Source organism: Apis florea, unplaced genomic scaffold, assembly GCF_048593485.1.
Source record: "Apis florea isolate Af1SG1 unplaced genomic scaffold, ASM4859348v1 contig_2492_pilon, whole genome shotgun sequence".
Lineage (NCBI taxonomy): Eukaryota > Metazoa > Arthropoda > Insecta > Hymenoptera > Apidae > Apis > Apis florea.
Genome location: NW_028256593.1, coordinates 3,283,724 through 3,309,472, shown reverse-complemented (window position 1 = coordinate 3,309,472; position 25,749 = coordinate 3,283,724). Strand labels below are relative to the sequence as shown.

Genomic DNA, 25,749 nt, shown 5'->3' with positions numbered 1-25,749 from the left:
TTTTTTGAGAATTCGATAGACTAGGAATCACCAGCTCCGGCACAGGTTAATCGAAAAGCGTACAACTTGCTTACTACGTTAACAGGGTTTGTTAGAAACGAAATTAAGGCGGCTAAATGATCGATTAAAGGCGGCAACGCGTCAAAGGTCTCGTTTCATCGCGGCTAATTGCGTTCCCCTTGAAGATTGTCTGAGACAGGATCCTCGACAAAGAACGGGCAGAAATAACGATTCAGGAAGCCAACCAGTCAAACAGAGAGAGAGAGAGAGAGAGAGAGAGAGAGAGGAGAGAGAACAAAGAGAAAGTTCGGGAGAACCCGGTGAATCCTCGTGATTCGCAAAACAAGAAGAAGAAAAAGAAGAAAGGAAGAAAGAAACGCGGAACCACTACATTATACCGCCAACTGGTTACTTCGATCATTCTAAGTAATTAAGAATGAGGGAAGAGAAGAGTCTCTACTCTAAAACTGCAACGAAAACGAGCAGAGTCTCGAGGGGGATCCCGATAAAAATCTCTTCGTTCCTGGATCGTTTTGGTAATTAAGACAAAGAGAAAAAGAGAGAGAGGGGGGAAGAGGGGAAAAAAAACTCCATGCAAATGGAGTTTCGATGTCCCGGAATATAAAATATCTAGCTTAATCTTTTAATCCAACTTTACAGCCAGTTCCTTTCTTTCTTTTTTTTTTCCCCTCAGGCAGAGATATCCTCTTTTCATACACTTATATACGTTAAAGTGTACAAGACGCATTTCTAATAACTTAAACCGGAGAAATCTTGTCCGGGGACAATTTAGATGAAGAGGCCGTGACGAAGAGGAAAGCTAAAGGTGTAGGGAAATGTTTGAAACGGTGCAGCGTTACGAAACGAGCCCGGAATAAACCAGCGGAATAAATCGTGGGAAAAAAAAGAGAAGAAGAGGAAGAAGAAGAGGAGAAGCAGGAGGAAGAAGAAGAAGAAGAGGAGAAAGAAGAAGAAGGGGACGGCCAGAGTAAGTTGGCGTGGGCGGGTATAATCTTGCAAAGTTTACTCGCGCATCTACGACACACAGGCAGGTTTATTGTGCCGGCGACAAACGCCGCGGAGTACATCAAACGCGCGCATTACACGCGCTTGTTTACGCCATGTTTGGACGGCGACCTCGTGTCTTCGACGCGCAACTTTTCCCTCTCCAACCGTTCCCTTTTCTCAAATCTTCTCCCTCCTCTCACTTTCCCACCATCTCTCTTTCCTCTTCCTATTTATTAGAAACACACACACACACACACACACACACACACACACACACACACACACACACACACACACACACACACACACACACACACACACACACACACACAGAGAGAGAGAGAGAGGGAGAGGGAGAGAGAGAGAGAGGGAAGGGGAGGGGAGGGAGGGAGAATCTTTTTAGAACGAAATTCCAAACCTAATCGATAATCGATAATCAATGCTATCCTAACCTATCTCGCCTAACGCCTCGTCAATCGATTCGAACGATTCGAAACTCGGCTCGCCGCGTTGCATTAATTCCTAAAGACAATCCCTTCGTCGTTTCGAAGGATCTCGATAATTAAGAGCGAAAGAGAGAAGAAAAAGGGAAGAGGGGAGGGGAAGAAGTAGGATCGGCGTAAAGTCACATCGGGATAAGAAAGGGAGAGGAGGAGGAGGGGAGAGGAGGGGAAGGGATACGGAAAGAGGCGAGATCCTTTCGCGATGCAAACAGAGGCGCGCCACGCTTTTGATCCCGTAGGAATGTCGTCGGCCGTGAGAGAAACGAGAGCCCAGCCGTTCGGGCTGAGATAAGAAAAATCAGCCGACGACGACGACGACGACGAGGGAAGATCTACGCTCGTGGCCCTTCCTAGTAGCGGTGAAAGTGGTGGTGAGGAGGAAGAGGAGGAGGAGGAGTCTTCGTAATCGGCCTTGAACCCGACCAGGATCGGTGATCTCAGCCGTGAATGTAGATTCTGATAAAGGATGTGGGCGTTCGTAAAGTAAAGAAAAAAAAAAGAGAGGGACGAGGCGTCACGCTGCCAGAGCGTTCTGGGAATCCTGAACTCGTATCCTGCTCGAATCGCGCCGCCAGCGCCCTCTGCGTTGCCAATGCGATCCGTGCGAATCTAAAGGAATTTGTTCGAAAGCTGTAAGAGAGTTTTTTTAACCGTGAAAAGTGGGGAAATTGGAGGGAGAAGTTATATTTACTTCGCGCCAAACTGATAATAGAAGTTCTGTTTAAAAGGCAAGTTTATCAATAAGTTTGTATACTTTGTTCGTTTAAAGCATGCCTCTTCCCTTTCGTTTCTAATTCTAACCTCTCTCTGGGTATATCGTTCTTCGAGGTTTACGGAAAATCGATCGAATGTTTTCGTTTTTCGACAATGATCGTGTGTTTACCGTGAAAATGAATACTTACTATACGATGAAGAACTATTCGTGGACGTTATGTGCGACTCACCTGCAACAGAAAAGAAAAAGGAAAAGTAGAAAATCACTTTGCTCGTCAATGATTTATCGACATCTATTAATGAAAAAAAAGAACAAGCAAGAAATTGGCTACGAAAACTTTGATTAACGACTAATGGTGATTTATAAAATGGCAGTGGTGTTCCGATTTTCGTGTTATCAGCGCATCCCAACCGACTCGATGTTTTCTTTCCTCTCTCTCTCTCTCTCTCTCTCTCTCTCTCTCTCTCTCTCTCTCTCTCTCTCTCTCTCTCTCTCTCTCTAGGCCATCTGTGACGCGTTTCTCCTTGATTCACACCGATGTCGTTTAACAATGCACTCTCGTTGGCTCGGATATAACCTCGCCATTGTCCCCCTAGACAGTTTCAGGCACGCAAGAGCGAGAGCGAGAGAGAGAGAGAAGTGAGAGGGAAGAGGAGGCTGCCACGATATCCCGATGAAATACAGAATGTCTGCCTTAACTTCACGCGAGCATAATGCGGACATTCAGACATATCGTGGAACAACAAGCGCGAATAATAAACCCTCGGTTGTCTGACTTTTTGCAATACCGTTTTTTTTTCACGATCATCGATATCTCTCTTGGAACTTTTAAGGTTAAGTTACTTTAATCGGCAAGTTCAGATTCCTCCACGTGAAAACAACGAATTTTGAGTTTGGTGGAAGAGGTTTTGATGGAAATGCTTGTTGCACAAACCGGTTGCAACAAGTGGTTACGTGGTCAATAAGGTTAATGGGCAAGATGGGTTTGAGGTTAGGTTGTTCGAGTTTAGTGCATAAGTGGTCGTGTGTATTCCGTATCCTTGTTCAAATTAATTTAATGCCTATGATATAAAGGAAATATATATCTTTTCTCGCGATATATATTTTTTTTAAACACGATTAATCGATTGAAACGAATTTTTATCGTACCGTTGCACTCGACAGATAAACGAACAAAGCTCGAAATATAATAAACAGCTACGAATCATTCTCGAGTTTCCTCGAAGAATCCATAAAACTCGCCTCGAAATCATCGTCGACTGGTAGCTCAAAATACAATGATCACCGGAACAAATTGACCAATTCTGTTCGGTAAACAGTGCATAATTCAGATCTGTCAGGGGTCGCGCACACGTGTTTCGTGTGAAACAATGAGACGCGTGCCAAATTTCTCTACTAATTTCATTTTCATGCGAGAAATCAAGTTGCAAAAAGAAAAAAAAAAAAGAGGGATTGTAAATTTCGAGAAAGGCAAAGTTCTTCATCATCGACTGTACAATTATTCATTTATTTAATCGGGCAAATATCAAATCGGATCGAGAGAATATCGATCGTAATATTTAGACAAAATTTAGATGGACTTCCTGGATAGATTCTTCTCTTCTCCGATTCAAGAATTAATGAAACGCTTAATTATTAAACCGAAACGTCGAGCCGATAAAATATTCAAAACTTAGATTGTTCCAATATAGATTAACGAAATCGTAGAGCATTCAACCATGGATTATTCAAATCGTACGTACATTTCCAATCACGTCTGGTCAAATATTCAACTGTGATATAACTTAATAAATTATCTCTTCAATCGAATCACACAGATGAACGAAGATAAAATACACATATAATACAATTTAAATAAAGTAAATATGAATATTCGATCATCTTCTAATATTCGATTTATAATTACATTTAAACGTAGCTAACCAAGATGTTCTTCCAATTAATTATAACCTGAAATTAGTAAAAAAAAAAAAAAAAAAAATATCGTAGAGATTATAAATTTCAGAGAGGGATTCGAATTATTCGCCGAGTAAAGATGCTAATTTTACCAACGTGAAGAGCGAAAATGGGGAGGATCTTTTAATCGAAAGGGGCAATAAAGGGCCGAGAGGCCGATAATCCACGCACATCCACACAGAACTCTCGAGCGAGTGCATTTCTCCTGGCTATTATTCCCAGCAAGCTCGGCCTTGCACTATCTTTGCCAACTCTGGCCAATCCTATTTATAGGGGAAGCTTTGAAAGTCGACGTCCAGGTCACGCCGGACCCTGAACGCCAAAATACACACGCACGGCCGGTGTGTGTATTGGACCAGTGTCTTCGCCCTCTTCGGGGCGATCCGCAACTATCAATCGGTCGGTGACGTAACACGCCAACGATGAATGTGTGGATCTCGAATACCCTTCCTTTTCTCGTGAAAAGAAACTTCTACAATAAATTATCGATATCTATCGATAAAAAATAACTAATATATAGATTGTGAGGTAAATTTTAAATTCGTTGTACGTAATTTAATAATAATTCAAAAGAAAATTAAATAAAATTCGTGATCTAACGACTCTTAGATAAAAATGGATAGATAATCAATGAAAATTTATATATAAGATAATATTAGATCGATATAATTACATTTTGTAATAATTTTAAATTCGTTATATATATGATTTAATAATAATTCAAAAGAAAATTAAATAAGAAAATTCGTGATCGGATCAATCGAAATACTCTTTTGGATAAAAATAAAAATGATTGGTAAAAATCGAAGATAACTTTCCTTCCTTCTTCGAAATTATCCCCGTTAAACAGAGACTCGACTTCTGCAAATCAGAATTTTTCGCCTTCATTCTTCTCCAGACGAAATCGACGATGCATATGATATTCCATTTTATGTGTTACGCGACGTGGTGTCGATCGATTTCGACGACCGTTGGGAGAAAACCGTTGGCCTCGAAGGCTGCCTCGCTTATTCTCGTCTTTATCATCGAGACGCGTAACATTTCACCGTTTCTGGCACGGTACAGAATCGCACCAGGCTCCAGTCCAGTCGTGGATGCGACGTGCAATGATCCCTCGGCCGCGTTGGCACGGTACTCTCCTGCTCGCATCAGTCGTTAACCAACGATTATTGCGACACGCGACATCCTCCTCGTGCACACGTGTGCGCACGCAACACACGAGGGATCGTGTATCCATCCTCCACCTGTGCTCAATTTGGCAACGTTTCGTCTCGTTTCTCGAACGTTAACGTTTGCTATAGTTAAAGATCGCAGCGTCCTTTTTCACGATAGATGATGCCAAAACGACTGGGATCCCTCTGGCGGTCGTTTTAAATCGTGTATATATGATTTTTCTCATCCGTGCTCTCGATAAGATTTTTTTTTTTTTAAATTAATCGAAGATATTTATGAAAGAAATATTAAGTGGAATAATATCCTCGATTAAAAATAATAAATTAATAAACGATCGTTTCAAGGATATCGATACTTTTTTGAGATTATCTGTCTAAAGGGAATTTATTTAGGAAGTTGCAGCTCGCAGACCCTCCAGAATACTTTAGCCAAGATGGCGCCGTATTTCACAGGCAATCAAGGCAACACGTTATTTTCGCATTGTCCGCCCGCAATTACGTCGATCGATAAATCATTCGTTGGGCTCCCTTCATAAATCAACCAACTGTCTCGAGACTGATCTTTACCCTCTCTCTTCTTCCCTCCTCTTCTTCCTCTTTCTCTCTATCTATCTCTCTCGTAACACACGCACTTTTGAGTTTGTTATTTCGAGTGGATCGTTTCCATGGAGCTTTCACTTTCATTACCATTTTTATTACCCTCGACGCGGATAATAAAATCATTTTCCCTTCCCAACAAATTTTTCCCTCGAGTTTTACTCGAAAATTGTCGTTGTAACCGTGCAAGTTATCGAGTTAATCAACGCCTAAATAAAACGATTTCGATCGATAGAAATCCTGGTCCAGATGGGGATGAGATTACTCGAAATTCAACATGGAACGAGAAGTATATTAGAAAAAAAAAAAAAAAATAGATTGCACGTAATGATGTAATTCATAATTCGTTTTAACGAACATTAAACGAAATTTAAAAATTCCTGTGAAAGGGACTTACAAATTTTTTTAGTCGCAATTATATAGAATTTCAATTCCAAAAAGTTGAACAGAAATTCAAAAAAAAAAGAGTATAAACATTTTTAATGAAAAAAAAAAAAAATAACACTGAAAATTAATCCGTTCGATTCGAAAAAGATTTGAATCTCCTCAAGTAACAAAAACTTGAAGAGGAGAGACACTTATTTGCGAAACCTGTAAAAGCGAGCAACCTGGCCACGGGAGGAAAATGTCAGCCTGGTTGACGTAACCAGAGGTAAGGAACCATGTAATTACCGGGTAGGTGTCCGTGCAAGGAACGAGCGTGTTCGAGAATTTACGCCTGGCAAATCGCGGACGGCTGCCTTGGCCCGCATTCGACGTCCTCGAACGCACGTTCGATGCTTATCGACGCGTCGCGTCGCCACTGTCGCCACCGTGTCAATTAGAATATGGTTAAGCTTGGTCACGTGAGATCTCTTGCCTCGTGGCATTGGTGTACGGGATGGGATGGCTTTAAACGGAGGAATAATATCGTTCGAACGAATAAATGTCGCTCGTGCGAAGAAACTTTTGCACGCGAACGAGAATAAAAAAGAAAGAGCAAAAGACGAGTCGATCGATTTTATGTTTTTAACCCGATCAGTCTTAATTAGAGGAATTAATTTTGAGATTTATATCGTGGATAGATTGTGTTGTTACGAGCGAAGGATGTAAGGAAGGTGGAGGGGGAAAAGAAAAGAAAAGGAGGGAGATAGAGGGAACGGTGGAGCTGAAACACGAGACTCGAAATGCATCGTGACCTTTGAGGAGCTGGATTACGGCGAACATTCTGGAGAACGTGGTCACGAACTTGGACGGCAAGTATCGATCGAGCCAGCACGCGATGCACTTTTTCCTCTGGATCGCAATTCCTCGAAGAATAAGCACGTGGATCGTGAAACCGGAGACCCACTTTGTATCTTATTCTTAATTTTTCGCTTTGTTTCTTTCTCGATAGATATTTAAATCGGAATTTCGCTTGGATAATAATAATAATTTTTCACTCGAATTGAAATTTTTCATAAGGCACGAAATTCTACGTGCCGACCAATTAAAAATTCTTGCAAATTTCAACTTTTGTTTCGACAACTGAATCGAGACAGGCTCGTAGGGTCGCAAGATTTAAATCATCCAACGGTTAAAATTCATTTCCATCTACAGAAAAAAAAGAGAGAAAGAGAGAAGATAAATAAGAATGAAATGGTCCATTATCGCGATTCCACCATTTTTGTTCATCGCGCGCAGAAATTACAATTGCAGAGAAGGCTCGCAATTAACCGAGGGAGGATTTCGGGGGCGAGGATTTCATCCCTGCGAGGAAGTTGGCGACGCTGCCGAGCGGAAGTGGTTGAAAAAAATGCTCTCGAAGGTGGGCTTGTTAGCCGGGCCGATCGATAACGCGGTCTCGTTGTTGCCTCGATCCACCACTCGCGCTTTCGCGTGGCGAAAGAGAAAGAGGAGCGGTTTTTCCGCGTAACACGCCGCCAAATTCCAACGGTCGAAAAGATCGATCGATCGAATATCGATCGAGATGAAACCGATAAAACCGCGAATTTCATTTTGAATTCTACACAGTTTGATGAATTTGATGAATATTTTTCTCTTTTTTTTTTTTTTTTTTTAATTTACGACCGAAATATTGTGATATTAGATTGATCATTGGTAGAAGGCATTTCGAATTTGAATAACTTTTCATTCTGTGAACAGTTGTTGATGGATATTTTGATGAATACAAAAAACGAAATAGTAACGATTCTATTCATAATTCATATATGAATATTTTTTTGAGAATCAAGATAATGATTAAATTTTCATATTATGATTCGATGAATTTGATGAATATATATTTTTCAATTGATCATTGAAACTATTGTAAACTATTTCAGATTGATTGGATTAGAAGGCATTTCGAATTTGAATAATTTTTCATTCTTAACAGTCGTCGATGAATATACTTAAAATTTTATTCATAATTCATAAATGAATATTTTTTTTCGACAATTACAAATCTTACATTACAATTTTATGAATTCGATGAATATATATTTTTCAATTGATCATCGAAACGATTGATTAGATCAGAAGGTATTTCGAATTTGAATAATTTTTCATCCCGAACAATTGATGGATATTTTACATGGAAATGAAATAGCAATAATTTCACTCATAGCCCAATGAATATTTTAAAAAAACGACGACGTTTTGTAAAACGAGGAAACGAAAGGAGCAATATTATTATTACACTTTCGATTTATTATAATACCTTTCTCGTATCCAATTTTTAATTAATTGCGATCCAAAATATTTAGTTTTATTACGAATGTACAATTTATTATTTTTATCGATGTTGCAATACATTCCTGCCAACATTGTATAAACAATTGAATTGTCGAAAAGAAAGAAACTTATCGCATTAATAATATCGCAGTACCAGCGTCATGGTAACTAAATGGTACGAAATTCAGGCAGACCTTCGTAAGTAATCGATAACCCTGACCGATCGTATCGCGCCCACACCGCCTAACATTGATGCAATAATTGTACCGCAAAATGAATTATAAGCGTCATCAAATGTATCGATTATTATTATACAATTATTACACACTGTGCCCACACTGTTTCATCGATTCTTCTTCAAACTCTGATATTTTCCTAGTAAAAAAAAAAAAGGAAAAAGAAAAATACGAAGGAAACTGTTAAAACGACTAAAATCGTTTCTAAAAATATTTGTTAAATTTTCCTTCGTTCCATTTTAAAACGAATAAATGCATTTTTTAACGGATCCGTTGAAGATACTCGCAGTTGTATAATCAAATATTATGTGATAAACTGAATTTACGACGGGCGGAACGGAAGAAGTTTCTTAATTTAAACCAGTAGATTCAGACGTTTCAGACTAGCAAAAAACGATTGGATACGAAACGTAATAATCGATCTCCTTCTAGAAATATATGTATATATCACAAATTCATATCCATTCCTTAACCCTTTGCCCTCGAACCAACGATCTTTTAGTTGAGTTAAAATGGTTTCACGCGCGAATTAGAACGCATGAAACTTTTTCATCTTAATATTCTACGTAGAATAGAACACCAAGGAAAGAAAATTCGTTGAATATCAACCCTTTCGCTACTATATGCCGATGTACGAGTATCTTTCTCTGGGAACGTATCGATATTTCGTTTTTATTATCGATTTTTTTTTTTTTCAATAAACAAAGCAACGATTTTTCTCGAGCACATTTTTGGGGAAAAGTCGCGAAAGGGTTAAAGTGTATATCGTTGTTTTGCTTTACCAAGATCCATCCTCGGCTTGTCAATCTTACAGCAACGTTCTCTCTCACATTCACTGTCTGCCATTCTTATTTTTTGATCTTCTTACACTACATCTCTATCACTTTATATTCCTTCTCTCTCTACTGTCAATTTCTTAACAAATCTTAATCAACAACGCTTACAAAACTTTGAAAATGATCATGATTTGAGATAAAAAAAAAAAAAAAATCCAACCTTCATAAGATTATACGTAAAAGGAAGAATCTATACTTTAAAAGGATCAAACGTAAATAAATATCGTCCTTGCTCGAGTTATCCATCCGTCTAAATCGTAATTCCAGTCGAAAGGGGAGATGAGACTAGAATTAGAGCTCGTTCCAGCATTGCGCACGAAGAAGAAACAGAGTGGAGGAGATCGTAAAGAACGAAGACGAAGATATCGGCGATTTCGAAGGAAAAAAGGGAAGGAAAGAAAGATATTGGAGCGACGAAGGAAGAAGGAGGCACGGAGATTCTGCGGTAGATTCCTTGGGTACAGAGAGTACAACTCATGATGGCTGTTACAGCGCACCGGTAACAGCTTCACGGTGTTCAATAGCATAATTGCGGCGAGGTATCGCGTATTAGCATAATATTCTATGTGAGGCGTAGCTAAGCGAGTGCAGAATCTCAATAGAAAATTATTCCAACGACGGGGGATCGGAAAAAATCGAAATGTTTTAACTTTAGCTTCGTTTCAGCCTGACGATTTTGAAATTTCTCTTAAAATTGATCTCGAGCAGGGAAAATATTCATTTTTAGGAATTTTTGGAAGATTTGTGGCAGTCTACGTGAATTTTTGTGTCGTTTTGAAATTTGTTAGCTGTCAAGGAAATTTTGGAAGAGGCGATGTTGAAAAGAAAATGATAAAGGAAAAAAAATAAATGTTAATTAATACGGTTTGATAAAGATTAGAATCAAAATGAAAAGGCAGTAGTAGTAACGCCAAGATTTTGTAATAACATATAAAAAGTTAAAAATTTCATTGTAATTTGTCGTAAGTCGGAGAGAAACCGGTTTGTAATGGACATTTAAGAAAATGGAATTCCGAGATGATTGATCAGATTCGCACGCCCTAATGGGTCAGCAGGAACACAGAGAACGTGTTCGAAGAAACGATGGAAAGACGGGAGAGCATAATTGCTATAACCGCTCATAATTCTTGGCTCTAATCGATAATATCGGCACGGCCTAAACTACTTAATATAATTTAACTTTACAATAGACGTTACGAATAGAAGTTTCTTCTGTGTTCTTACGGAAATTCTATTCAGAACATTGGTGAAAAATGAAAAATATTCGATGGAAAGTCAGGTTTCGATTGATTAAAAAAAAAAAAAAAAAAAGAAAGAAAGAAATTGCTTCCTAAAATAAATAAATAAATAAATAAACAAAGAAAAATTGTTCCAAAGGATTAACACCTTATAATATTTCATCGCTAATTGGCAGAGATATTCTCTTCAAAGAAAAAAAAAAGAAAAAGAATAAATCTCTAAAATATCCGGCTACGAAAAAAAAAAAAAAAAAAGATAGTTCCAAAAGATCGATATCCATATTTTATCACTTTATATCCCATATTTTCTTTTGAGGGGAGGGGATCAAAAGCGTGCAAAGTGATGATATTTCACCCCGAATTTTTTTTGCACTTAAATTTCGCTGTTAAAGAACGATAAGAAAAAAAAATTCCTTCTTTTCTTCTTGCAAAAAAAAAAAAAAAAAAAAATATAATCGTTGGAAAGATAAGAGCGAGAGAGGGATTCTATTGGCTCCGTCCATGCGAGGAACCGATCACAACCGAGTTTACAATCGTTTCGATCGGCCCATCCATGGATCGCGAATAAGAATCGCGTGTACCTGTGGCTGAAACCCTACGCCTCTCCGTTCGAGAATTAACGATTAGGAAACGAGCGCGACGGGGTGTCGCGGAAATTCGAAATGCACGCTCGAAAGGAAGAGGAGGCGATTGTGTTTCAAGGATCGCTGTAACGTTGCAATAAAGCCGAGAGGACGGGACAAGATAGCCGGCGAAAGGTGGGAGTGGCAAGGGTCGTGTAAAAGCCAAGGTAAAACGGAGTTAAATTAATCTTGAGCCCACACTATCCAAGTGCGAGCGTGCACGCGAGCGACGAGACTTTTTTCCCCCGCGCCAGAATCCCGATCCGAATTTTTGTGCAATTTCGGCGGCGTCTTCCGGTCTAGGGAATTTTCTATTTTCTGTTTAAGTTGGTACAAGGTCGATAAGGACGAATATTCTTGGTGTAAACCAAACTTTTTTCCCCCGCGCCAGAATCCGAATTTTTGTGCAATTTCGGCGACGTCTTCCGGTCTAGGGAATTTTCTATTTTCTGTTTAAGTTGGTACAAGGTCGATAAGGACGAACGAATTCTTGGTGTAAAACGATATATCAATTAATTGGCAATAATTGATCCCTAAAAAACTATTCATCGTAGAATCTTTTAAAAACAAAAAATTCACTACTTTACTTTAAAAGAATCTTTGATGTCTTGTAGCGTCTTTATTAGAGGATTAAAGAAATTCTAACTTCGTAGATGAAAGACTATGCCCATATATCTAGGGAATTTTCTTGGTGTAAAGTGGAGCGATAAAAAACATACGAATAAATCTAAAGTTACGAAAGTTTCTAGCGTAAAGCGATAACGAAAACGAGTCTAAAAAGTTGTGATTAAAGTTAAATAAACAAATAAACGATTAAAACAATTAACCCTTTTCGGGGACAGCGATATATGCACACGTTTTTTTTTTTTTTAAATTAATCGAAACTTATTAAAACTATTCATCTTTGATGCCTTTGATGCCTTACAGTATCCCTATAAAAGATTAAAGAAATTCTAAACTCTCTTTATAGATGAAAGACCAGTGTTCATATCTAGGGAATTTTCTTGGTGTATAAAGTGGATCGATAAGAAATACACGAAGAGAGAGTTTCTAACGTGAACGGAACGGGTCATTTGAAAAGATGATCAAAGAATTGCGTAGAATTAATACGAATCCTCTAACTCTAAATAAAGTATAGCAGACAAACTAATCGTGGATCGAAAATATTCGAATCGAGACGAGAACGGGACGAAAACAAATAAATAGAAATATATATATATATACGAAGTGATCGTAATAACGATGAATAACGAGGGGGATAGAACAAATGGATACAAAAGATTAAGAAGAGTCGGAGAGAGAAATCGCGGTGGCAGAAATAGAGGTGGAAAGCGGCGCTATTATTTGCCGGCGAAGGATGGCGCTGACGGTTAGCGGCAGGGGCGGTAGAGGCGCATTTTGAATAATAGAGACCGCGGGTCTATTTATGCTCTGAAATCAATAGGCCAGCGTCTATATCGTCGCAGCTAGAACACCACGGCACGCCGTGGATCGTTCAGTGTCGTTCCTTCGTTGTTCGCATGCATTCACTCCACTTATAAACGCGTCTCATTGTGCCACGGTAGGCGCTTCTCTATCGTGGATCATAAATGGGGAACTAGCTGCTGCTGTTCTGCAGACCTCTTTTTCCTCTCCCTCTCTCTCTCTCCATCCATCCCCTCTCCTTCCCTCTTTTCACGACCAACACTGCGGAATCGAGAAACAATATAGCTTCTTAGAGATCTCTCAACGTTCGGGGACATATTGTTGCTCCTTCTGTCTCTTCCAACTTGAATCGGGATAAGGAGCCTCGTTCTTCGGATTTAATTTGAATATCTCTCGGAAAATTTTGGAAATTCCGATAAAACAACTTTTCTCGAGTTTGATGATCTTGAAACGGAGCAGAGTTCTTGAACAGAGTTCAGCAGGAAGGAAGGGGAGGAACTCGAAGTAATTGTAACAAAAATTCCGATTAGAATAGTAAGAAAGTGTAGAATTTGGGAAATAGTTTTCTTGGTCGTTTAAAATCGGGAATATTTAATTGTAAAAAAAAAAAGGTGTAAAGCTTGAAAGCCATATAGAATTTTTGAAGAGAATTACGTACGAAAACGAAGGATTCTTTCAACATATCGAAGCGTTTTCGTATCGATAATGATATAATTGAGGGGCAACCTGGTCGATAAACGTTAGTTTAACAAATATCATTCAATCTAGGCTTCTCGTTACGGCTCGGTCATTTTTTAATTAACGAGAACTTACTCGGCAATAAACGAGACGAGCGTGGAGCGAAAAGTAACCGGTTCGGGAACCACGAAAGAACCAAGAATCCGCGAGCGAAGCCTCGAAAGGGAGAAGGACGAAGAGATGTGGGATATACATTTGTTCCTTTCACTGTCGCGATCCAATTAAGATTCTGACCGTCAATGTCGTTCCAACGCGATGTATTAAATTTTCTTCTTTTGCCTTTTTTTTTGAGAGAGAGAGTATCGAAATTTTGAATAATTTTTCGAAAAATAATAATAATTATGGACTTTCGTTTTTAAAGAATTAAGGTCACTTGGATTGAATTATTCTTCTTAATTCTTAATAATTGATAACCAATTTTTCGCCGAATCTAAACGATCGTACAAGTATCAATTATCGAAATTTTGAATCTTGAATAATTTTTCGAAAAATAATAATAATCATGGACCTTTGAATTTCCTTTTTTAAGGAATTAACTTTAGGTTGAATTATTCTTCTTAATTATTAATAATTGATAATCAATTTTTCTGAACGATCTTCGAATTTTGAAGAAAAAATCCCGAATTAATCATAAGTTGGCCAGATTCCCAAATTTTTGACAGAAAATTCCAAAATCCCGTGAATTCTTCTCTCATCAATCTACAATGCTACTTAATACTTTTTTTAAGTATCTACTAAATTCTAATGATTTATAAAAATTTTAAGATTTTAAGATTTTAAATTTAAACTTTTAATCTTGAAAATTAAAAATTATTTTTAAATCTTAAATTATAAAACGATTAATATCAACCGATATCGTAAAAATAATTTGTTAAAAACCCTATATATTATTTCATGATCAGGAATATTGATCAGGATCATCGATAAAATTGATTATTCGTATTAGAATTAAGTTCTCCACGATCACGAATTAATCGAATTTACAATTTAACCAGACATTTTTTATAATTTTCAATAATTTCTTTTTATATCTACATTTTTTAATTTGGAAATTGACTAATTACAAAACTAATTAATTAATATCAACTAATATCGTAAAATCAAGAATATTAGAATCGAATGTAAGATTGATCCCAAGGATCAAGAATTAATAATCAAATTTATAATACAATTGTAACCAGACAGATGCAATTTTAACAATTCTTTTTTTTTTTTTTTACAATTATACGTACATTTTTTTCAATTGAAGAATTTTTTTCCATTAACATCTCCAGAATCTACATCTTTCCCACGAATAAGTAAATATCAGATTTTTATATTACTACCTCCACCACCATCATCATCATCATTATTATTATTATTATTATTAAGAAATTAATTTTATCCTCAAGAACGGAACGATGAACCATTCGTGCTCTATCATCATTCTATCATCGCCATCGATTTTAGAATTTTCGATATCTCTTGCAAAAATGTAACCCAAACTTAACCCATCCGATTCCATTTCCATTTATTCGATCCTCTCCTTGACCTCGACGGAGGCAATCCTGCGAGGAATGGAACGAGAGCCGTGGACCACGGATTCAAAGGTGCGTTGTACACGTGCGTGTGAGAAGAATACCGGATATGGGCTAGACTAGAGCCAGACGGGCCGGAATGGAAATCAATACAGTCTCAACACTCGTCGGCTTCTCCCACCCCCTCGCTCTCCTTTTTTTTTTTTTTTTTTTTTTTTCCGTTGTTTCTCTCCTCACTTTCTTTATCATTTCTCCGGCTCGTCGTCTTTCTTTCTTTCCTTCCTTTGTGATGATGATGGCGGTGGTGATGGCGTTATTGGCCGCCAGAGTTACAGTTCTCCGCGAATTACACGCCCGTGGATCGCACAATGGACCCCGTCCAAGATCTCACCTCATCCCTCGCCTCGTCGTATCCCTCCACTGTCTTCTTCAGGAGATCGTGCTTGGAGAGCTTTTAAATTTTTTTTAAAAGTTGGGGAAGGGAGTTTTTTTTTAATGGAACAGGGTCGATTCACTGGATTCTTCTGCTACTCTTACTTCTTCTACGATTATTAATTCTTAATAATTCAATCTAAGCTTAAATTCCTTAATTTGAAAACTAAGGTCCATAATTATTATTATTTTTCGAACGAGCAAAAATTATTCAAGATTCAAAATTTCGATAATTGATACTTCGATCGTTTGGATCGTTCAGATTCAATTGGTTGTCAATTATTAAGAATTAAGAAGAATAATTCAATTTACGTAAGCTTGTAATTGCTTGAATACGAGGGTGAAAATAATTATTATTATTTTTCGAAAGATTCAAAATTTCTATACTCGCAAAAAGAAAAGGCCGAAGGAAGAAAATTTAATAGATCCACATCGCGTGGAACGACATTGACGGTCGGAATCTTAATTGGATCGCGAAAAGATTCTTGATCGAACGAAAGATAAAGGAGGGGATGCTCTTGGATTATTTGAAAAATGTTGTAAAGAAGAGAAGAGAAGAAAAGAAAAAAAGATATCGAAGCTTTGCTCTGAGGTTTAAGTTTTAAAGCGGGATGAAAAAAATCGGAATACGAAAGAATGAATCATTGGCCGATGAATCGACCAGTTATGCAAAGGTGAAGAAAGGGGAGAATTGTGGCAGTCGTTGTTGAACCGAGACGGGAAGGATGAAGCGATTCAAAGGTTTCTGTTGTTAAAACGAGATAACCAAGACCAAACATGGTCTTGCCAGTGATTTCAGATGGAGACCGATTCGCGATCCTTTTACGGCCTGCTTACTCTCGGCCTTTCTTGTCCGAGCCTTGTTCAAGTCTCGTGCGCCCCATCCACCGGCCGGCTGTATACCCCAAATTCTTTCATTCCTTCGTGTCAACACACCAGCTCCAACGAGTAATAAAAGCGAGCAACGAAAACATTTAAGCGAGAAAGAGAAACAAATTCTATTCCTTTAATACGAGACGTGACGCGAACGAGGCGAGAGATTAGAGAATTTCTGCAAGGATAATCCGTCTCTTGGTTTAGAGCCAAGAAGTGATAAGAATCTGAAAAGAAAATCTTTATCCCTTCGATACGCGAGGTGAAAGATCGAAAGATTTCGAGCGCGAAGTATATAAAAAAGCGAGCTCGTGTACGAGTGAAAGATCGAAAGATTACGATAAAAGAGTTTTTTAAGAAAAAATTTCATAAAAGATTTCTATTAGAGTAATAACTAATTTAAAAAAAAAAAAAAAAAAAAAGGCAATTCCTATTCGTCTCTGCGCTATCAAGTCTCACATATCTTATCCAAATATGCAAACGAGATGAGAGATCGAAAGATCTCTGCAAGATTTCGGGTGAACGATAAAAATACCTTAAAAAAAAGCAACCTTTATCCCTCTTCGATGCAACCCAAACGTCACTTAATATCCATATATGCAAACGAAGTGAAAGATCGAGAGACCAAGATCGCTAAAAGAATTTTCTAAAAAAATTTCATAAAAGATTTCTATTACTAATTTACTATACCCCAAATATCGTACACTTTGCATCCACGCACGCAAAATTTCTGAAAAGACTGTCTGAAAAAAAATTTAAACAGACGATTTCTACTTCCACATTATCAAGATCCAATATATGTTATCCAAATATACAAACGAGATCGAATGATTTCGAGTGGAGGATAAAAACTTCCATGTACGTACTCAAATATACGTACACTTTACATCCATATACGCAAGATCACTAAAAAATTTTAATAAAAGATCTCCATTAAAGTAATAACCAACACCTAATTTAAAGAAAAAAAAAAAAAAAGCAACTCCTATCCTATCTGCACTATCGAGCCTCCCCCACACCTTATCCAAATACGCAAACCGAGATGAAAGAAGAGGAGAGAAGAGCGAAGTGACGCACACGCGGGCTCTTCCGTGGCAAGAATTCGGGCGAGGAGAAGGTTTACCGAAGAAGGGAGGGGCGGCCGGCACGCGGTTGAGAGGCACGGTGAACCAGATATTCGAATGGCATCGACGGCTCTCTCTCTCTCTCTCTCTCTCTCGTTCCGTGGAAGGCAGGGCGGCAGGAGTGGGTGCGGGGACGGCGGGCGGGAAAGGGACAGTCTCGAGAGGCAACTGGGTATACGAGGTAGTGGGTATAGAGCGGAGATATCCAGGTCACAAAACAAGTGTCGCAACCGGCCACGCTGGCACGCTCCTGGCGAGAGGGATATATACGTCTCCGCGTGGCAATTTCGACTGGTGCCACGGCGCGTAACCTGTGACGGGCGTGAACCGAACGCTATCGATTGGCCGCGTACCACTCGACGTGCCTCCTCTCCCTAGTAAATTTCGCCTAGTGAATTAATTGAAACGTCACGAAACGCTCGCTCTTTTTCACTGTTTCGGATCGATCTTACATCCGAATTATATCATATATATATATTTATCCGTCGAAATGGTTCGGGATTAACGTCTTCTCGTTTGATTTCTTATGATCTTACGATCTTTCTGTTGCAAGGAATATTGGTTATATATGGAAATAGGTTAGGTTATAATTGGATGAGCAATATTCTGAAAGTGTCTAACAATTTCTTTCTTCTTTTTCGCTCTTCGGTTTTATCGTATTTTTGTCCTACGTATCGTTTGAAAAAGAAAGAAAAATTGAAAGATACTTTCGAGAAGAGGATTAAATATCTGAAATATTCAAATATAATCGTTGGCTCGTATAGCAGAGGGAACGATTGACCGAGGAGTTGGCGCGAAATCACGAACGGGCTTCGTGGGACGTGGAAGAGGTAATCGAAGCACGTGTGAGCGGACGATGCCGAGAATTTCAACGAACCCCTGATAACTGTAAAGCAAACGATTTTTTTTTTCTTTTTTTTTCCCGTCTCTATTGTTCGTCCATCGATTCTTGTCGCGATCTTCGATCGCGTCGCTTCTTGAATTAGATCTTTAAAATCACGGAAATAAGTCTAGCGACATTCTGAATAATAACTTCGATAAATACACGCACGCGCGTGTGTGTATGCGTGTCAATATGCACTTTGGAATTATTTCTAACCCATTGTTTGCTGTTCCCGTTCAAATGTCAATTTTTTTTATCCTCTTTTCCGTTTAAAAATATCATTCCTTATCCACTCGAATAATTATCATAATTTAACTCGCAATTCTTATTTCAATCGAGTTCAAGATCGAAGATCTCGAAGAAAATTATCGTGTTTTAGCAGTAAGGAAAAAAATTCACCAGTGTTTTTTAACGAAGATCGCGATTCATCCATGATGAATTTCAAACTGTATAAATGAAGCTATATTTTGCCATATTATTATTCGGCTTAAATTTTAAGTTGATTACCCCATCTTTTTGTACGATAAAATTCAATTCGAAAGCAATTCTACGGATGCCTGCACTTTTCCAAGATTTGATGGATGTTGGCGAGAAAACTGTGAAAAGACGACCGAGTAAGTCGATGATGAAGTTTGTCACGATGTGGAATAGAGATTGTGACTTCTGGTAAGCGGAATGCTGACTACACCTAACAAGGTTCATTAACATTAACTATGAATATTAGCACATTGACTGCCTGGAACGATACATTGGAATATGCATGCACATGTATTACACAGGATGTCTCACGCGACTAATAAGTCAACTCGACTAGATTTAAAACGAGTAGGGAAAAAAAAAAAAAAAAAAAAATACAATAATGAGGCAAATGAATGGTTTCGAAAAATGCATCACGTGATGTTTACGTCTATACGTTCTATTAATAGAATACTAATTAGCAGATAGGTATTTTTAATTTTTCGTGAAGGAAGAAGAAAAAAATAATATGGAAATATTTGATTAATCAAATCTCGATCTCGTCGATCGTCATTCATGAAATTGTGGCGTAATAACAATTTCATAATCACAATTTTAATTTTATACAAACTTCTCGTTTATAATCCAATCTGATTTTCATCTGTATGATTCCACATGCGAATGGATCAATTAAAATAATTAATTCCGATGTTATCGTTCATCGGTAACCTCGATGATACAACCTCGGGTTTGTATGAATCGCGGCATGGAGGGAAAGAGAGGGATGGGTGGGTGGGGGGGGGGGGGGGGGAAATTCATGATTATTAACGAGGAAAAATGAACGAGAAAAATTATACCAAACAAAAACTAACCAGACAAAACCGTTTACACGACATAAAGGAATAACCGTTATCCGCGACATAAAACTATTAACGCAAAGATTATAAGCAACCAGTATTCAATTTTTTATCCAAAACAAAACATTTCACAGGTGAACAAACACCGCTGACAATCGCAATAATAAATCGGTAACTACGACACGATTCATCGTTCCATTCCTCTTCCACATCGTCGAAAATTGCTCGCGTGCGAGCAAACGAAATTCGAGATCGAAGAAATTTAAAAAGCAAGATAACGTTCATCCGCCACGAGAGAAACCATTTGAAAATGATACACACCGATCGTGTATATACGACGAGTGAAAAAATTAAAATCCGAAACGGAGGACGAAGCTCGAAAGAAATTTAAAAAGAAGACAGGAAGAAGGAGAGAAGGCGCAACACATCGAGGCTAGGCGACTAGACTGTCCAACGCTTCTTAGAAAGCTCTTAAAATGCGAATAGCGTGGCCGTGAACGGCAGAACGATACTCGCGAAGACGAGCAGGCACGGGAAATTCGTCACGTAAACGGCGGACAATGACTCCCTGCTACCTGTGAGCCAAACGACTCGCTAAGGTACCCGTTAGTTGCTCACCATGAAAAACCAACGAATCACCTACCGCAGCGCGAATCGTGTACCCGCGCATGCCCGTGCATCGATACCTAAATCGCTACGGGTTTTTACGCAACAACGAGCCCGAACGCCACGATGATTTGTCGATCGATGGAAATTGCTTAGAGGGTTAACGCTGGCTCGCGTGGTCTATTTTCGCTCGAATGGAAGAATAACTAAATTTCTAACTCCCGCGTTTTATATTAAATCTTTTAACGATCATCCATATCTGTACGTGGATCGCGCGTCCATTTCTTAACACGTATACGAGTGAACTCGTTCCAACTTGTGCCAACTTGTTCTGTTAGTATTATATTTTCTTCTTCTATATTTGTTAGTAATATAGAGAACATCTCTACGGAAAAGTATTCTTTCGGAGGCGTGACGTTCTCATACCTGATGCATGGGGATCATACCATGTAATATCCTACTACGTATCCCCATAGCAATTGCCCAGGAACCGTAACAACGTCTCTCTGTGGGTTAGACAAAGTCACAAAGTCGCGAGCGTATAATTCGTGATAACGTGTCTGGATAGATTAAAACGTAGATCAAAACCATCGATTAAAACCATCTCGTGCAACAACTCCGTCTGTACAGGTTAGATCGGTTACCATTTTTGTCAACGAAGCGCCGTATTACGAACGGCCACGGTCGTCGGAATCGATGGGTCGAGGAGGATCGAGGAGGGCGGGGCGTGCTCGTCGTACGTGAATTTCATAGGACGAAGGCCCGTCGAATAATATCGTTCCGCGCGCGAGTGAAAGTGAACGGGGCTCGGTAAAGAGGGCGAATGTCGAGCAACGAAAACGTAAAAAGAAAAAAAAAAAAGAAAGAAAGAAAGAAAGAATTCCTTAGGATAATTTAACGAAGCGAGGGGGGCGCGAGAGGAGATCGACGCGGCAGATAGGGGACCGCGAGAAGGTATATCGGGCCCACCTTTCACTTCGACGAGGCCCCGACTTTTTCGTCCACCCGTAGCCGCTAATTATCGCGCGAGAACGAAGAAGATTCCCGCGGCTAGATAGCGCGTGGTAAAAGTAACCGCTTTCCGGATATCGAGTACGCGTTAACGAAGAGAGACGAGCTGCTTTTTCGAGAAAGCATCCGCCACCGATATCGGATCTCTCCTCTCTCTCTCTCTCTCTCTCTCTCTCTCTCTCACGCAAAACCGTGAGAACAATTTTCACAACGCGTGTCGATCGATCGTGAACAAAACGCGCGTGTTTCCTTCTTCTTCTCTCGACAGCGTGTCCGGGCAATGTGTTTCTCATGGAGGGGGAAGGTAACATGATCCTCGTTTCAGACTATGCTAAGGATCTCGTTTGTGTACAAAAGTGTATCGTGACTAACTGGGCTGGATGGAAAGCTCCAGGCTTCGTTTTCGAACGATTTCAGTTTTCGCGTCGAGTGAAAAATTCAATCGTGGAGAAGGATAAACTTGCGACTCACCTTGATCGTGTGTGTCAGAACAGGCCCCGCAATCGCTTGGATAAGTTAATTAATCGCAAAGTGGAAGTATTCTAACCGTAGCGCGTTTCTAGAATTATATATAAGCGTTCACACTCTGTTGTACGATCCTCTTCTCTCTCTCTCTCTCTCTTCTTTCCTTTCTTCTTAACAGCTATCGTTCATTACTTTTTATTTTATTTTTATTATTTTTACTGTTGTTGTTGTTGTTATTCTCTTTGTCCTTAGCTTGTTGTTGCCTGATCTGTTGTTGGCTCTCTTCTCTATTACTTTTATATCGGTGTGTGTGTGTGTGTGTTGTTATTATATATTTATTTGTTTATATAATATATATATATATATCATATAAATATTATTCTTATAAATATATCTGTGTCTGCAGGTACTTCGCTGTCCTGGTTCGTATTAATCGATTATAAAGGGCTCGAAGGGGGAGAGGTATCGTTATTTCGTTCAACGAGAATTCCTGATAAGATCTATCTCTTGACGCGGCGGCGGACCAAATCTTGGAAAACGAAATCTTCCCTCTCGTTGTCCTTCAACGTTTTTCAACGTTCTTTCGTACAACAACGACTTCGTTCGTTCGTTCGTTCGTTCGTTCGTTTGTTCGATCTCGAATCGAGGAGATTATCCTTCCGACCAACCGCGGCTCTCTCTCTTGCATACGCTCACGTCCGTATACATACGGCCACGGGGACCTTTTATGCGTGTATATGTGTGTATGCACAACGTGTATATGTATGTAAAAGGGGTGTGACTTTCCAAACACAAAGTGACGATTAAAACGTTAAAACTCTCTTCTCTTCCTTTCCTCTTCTATTTAAAATTTTCTCCCACGCTCTCTCTCTCTCTCTGATTCTTTTTATCTCTGTATAGATATATATATATATAATATTTATATTTATATATATATATAACGTTGCTATTGTTATTAATATTATTGTTTTGTATTATTATTATTATTATTATTATTACTATTATTATTATTATTATTATTATTATTATTATTATTATTATTATTTTGTATTATTATTTGTAGTCGCGTTCTTCGGAGGGGCCTAGGCACTATTACGCTGCGAAAAAGAGGTTTTAAGTTTGAAGGTACTTGTACGCACGAGGTATATGTTCTCAAGGTAGAAGTTATTATTATAATTATTATAATTATTATTATTATTATTATTATTATTATTATTATTAATATTGTTAATTTTTTTTTCCCAATCTAGGAGCGATACAGCGATAACAGCGCTGCAAGGAGAAGAATGGCTTGTCTTGTGTGTGCTCGTCCGACCAAACTCTGGCCAAAGGGAAGGGATTGCTAACTTCTCAAGGTTCTCCCGCTTTTTCCAACCCCTTCCCACTCGTTCGATCTCTCTCTCCCTCCACCGTTGCCAGTTTATATTCCGTCTCGAAACCACGTGTGTGTTCGTTCTCTCTCTCTCTCTCCACCCTTCGTCTTCCTTCGTCTTCGTCCCGCCGTTCCTCCTCCTTCGTTTTCGTCTTCTTCCTCTTCTCCTTCTTTTTTCGCTTTTTCCTCCTCGTTTTCTTCCGAATGGTGAGCCTTTTCGCTTGACAATCGACGGCGGCGCCCTCTACGCCGCGGTACGCACTCTCACGGAAGGTCAGAAGTCGTTATCACCTCCTCGAGTTTTCCCACTTGCTAGCCACATCGCCCTGGGCCCTGCACCCGCCCTCCTCCACCGGCTGCTCAACCACCACCACCACCACCATCTGGAACAAAGAAGAAAGAACGGGAGTCATTTTAGGGACGTTATCGTTCTCGGATTGTTGCACGTTAGTGGATTTAGGTTAGGTTATGTACGACACGCTCACTTTCTGTAACGTTTCAAGGATCGATCTATCTTTCGTATTATAAATTATACGTGGAAAACATTTTCCATTGTGACGATGAAGTTTCGATTTAAGAGTAAAGTGAATTCGATTTCGAGGTTAAGTCCCTCCATCGATGTAGCGTACTTGGTCGTTTTAACGTAACTGATTCGAATGGAATTATAGTACATTTTCGATCATCGAGCAATTTGAACGAGAGTGGAGGCTGCTTATGAAGAAAACGCATAGATTTCTACTATGTAATTTCGACAGAATCGTGACAGAAACGTGGACTTTGAAGTTTCTTGAAGGAAAAGAAGAAAAAGTGCAAAGGAACGTAATATCTCTCGAAACGGGTGTTCGCCAGAGGATCGCGAAGAACGTTGCTCTTAAAATGCATGCGCATTTCTCTTAGAAGCCGGAAAATTAATTTTCACGGAATACGCGGGCAAAGTGGAACGCGTCTGTAAACGATCCTGACAAATCCGTCGCGAATTTGATTAATTTAATACGATTTGATCACCTGTTGAAACGTTTTTGTAAGATAAAAGAATATCGTGGAAAAAAAAAAGAAAGAAACAGCTTTGACAGCTCCTATGTGAAATTTAAATTTAAACGTTCGAGTCATCAAGAATATTCATTCACGTGTAAAGAAAAATTCAATTATCGTGATCACCGATCGTTCGACGTCGATCCTTTAATAACATTTTTCAAAGTGAAAATATACGTGAAAAAAAAAAAAAAAAATTGAATGCTTCTTTTTTTCCTCGCCGTTCAATGGATCCGTATCATTAATTAAACGTCTGCTTGATAATCACGATATAAAAAAAAAAAATCAAGCGGTTAAATTTTGGTTCTTATTCTCGCCCCCTGTAACACGTTCCAATAATCACCATAATATATAATTTGCGCGTACGACCTGTTATTACACAAGAATAAATTGGTTTTCGGTAAATTTAAGCGAGTTAATCCCCTAATTATATCTCTTCCCGTCATTCTTGCAAAGGGATAAAAAGAAAAGATCTTCATCCTCTCCTCCCCGAGAAAGGAAGGGAAAAAATTCACCCGGACTGGGAAAATCGTCGACGTCGATCTCGGGGGTAATAATAATAACAATAACAATAATCGTGTTCGAGGGCAGCAGTGTAGTTAGAAGCGTCCAGCGTCCGCCAGCCAGCCCATAAATAGAAGGGTAAATACCCTATAAATCAGCGGTTGTGGCCTCGATCGAGCGGGCAAAAGGGAAAAGCGGGGCTCGGTTTTCGTGCTCGACGGCCCTGAACGCGTCAGAGGAAAGCGGGTATAGACGGGGGCACGGCGTGCAACCGAGGGTTTCACGGTATTTTTAATTTCACCCTCTGCGATGGTCGTGCGAGGCGCTCGTGCGCGCGCATCTCCTCCACGGCCGCCGTCGTAACACCGCGTTGTTTGTGCGTGGCTACTTCACCGCGGCGGGGAAGGAGGTGGGACAAAGAAGAGAGGCCGACGCATCGACCTCTTACGCATGCGAACACACCGTGCGGAGAGACAGACAATGCACCTCTTCCCTCGACCTACGTCAATGCGAGATTAAACTGGCACAGTGGCGACCCCTGCGCCTCTTCGATCTCTGTGCCCAAACTCGGGGACTCTGTTGAATACTCGTGCATAGTCGGGGACTACGTAATCCGCTTATTTTAACATCCAGCAATTATAATTGATATATTAGGAGGAAGGGGGATACGTTCTGGGATCAAAGATTTGGACAGGTCCGATTCATAGGTTGGTGAGATAAGAAATTATTCGTTTATTTTTAAATTAGGGATACTTGGATACTTGTATAGATTATTTCAAAACGTTACAGTTAGATATATAAGATTTGGATAAAAAGTTGGATCCAGATGTAAAATTATAGAAACGAAGATTGGATATTACATTGGAGAAGATTTGG

At 39.2% G+C, this 25,749-nt stretch overlaps 1 protein-coding gene across 1 annotated transcript in view; it reads right to left on the bottom strand.

The window, feature by feature from the left end:
* The window catches only part of Ecr (ecdysone receptor), a 129,115-nt gene that overhangs the window by 80,522 nt on the left and 22,844 nt on the right, over positions 1-25,749 (bottom strand). The window contains exon 2 of the mRNA XM_086906221.1: positions 21,972-23,720. The gene's annotated coding sequence lies outside the window, so the exon portion shown is untranslated. The remainder of the gene's footprint in view (positions 1-21,971; positions 23,721-25,749) is intronic.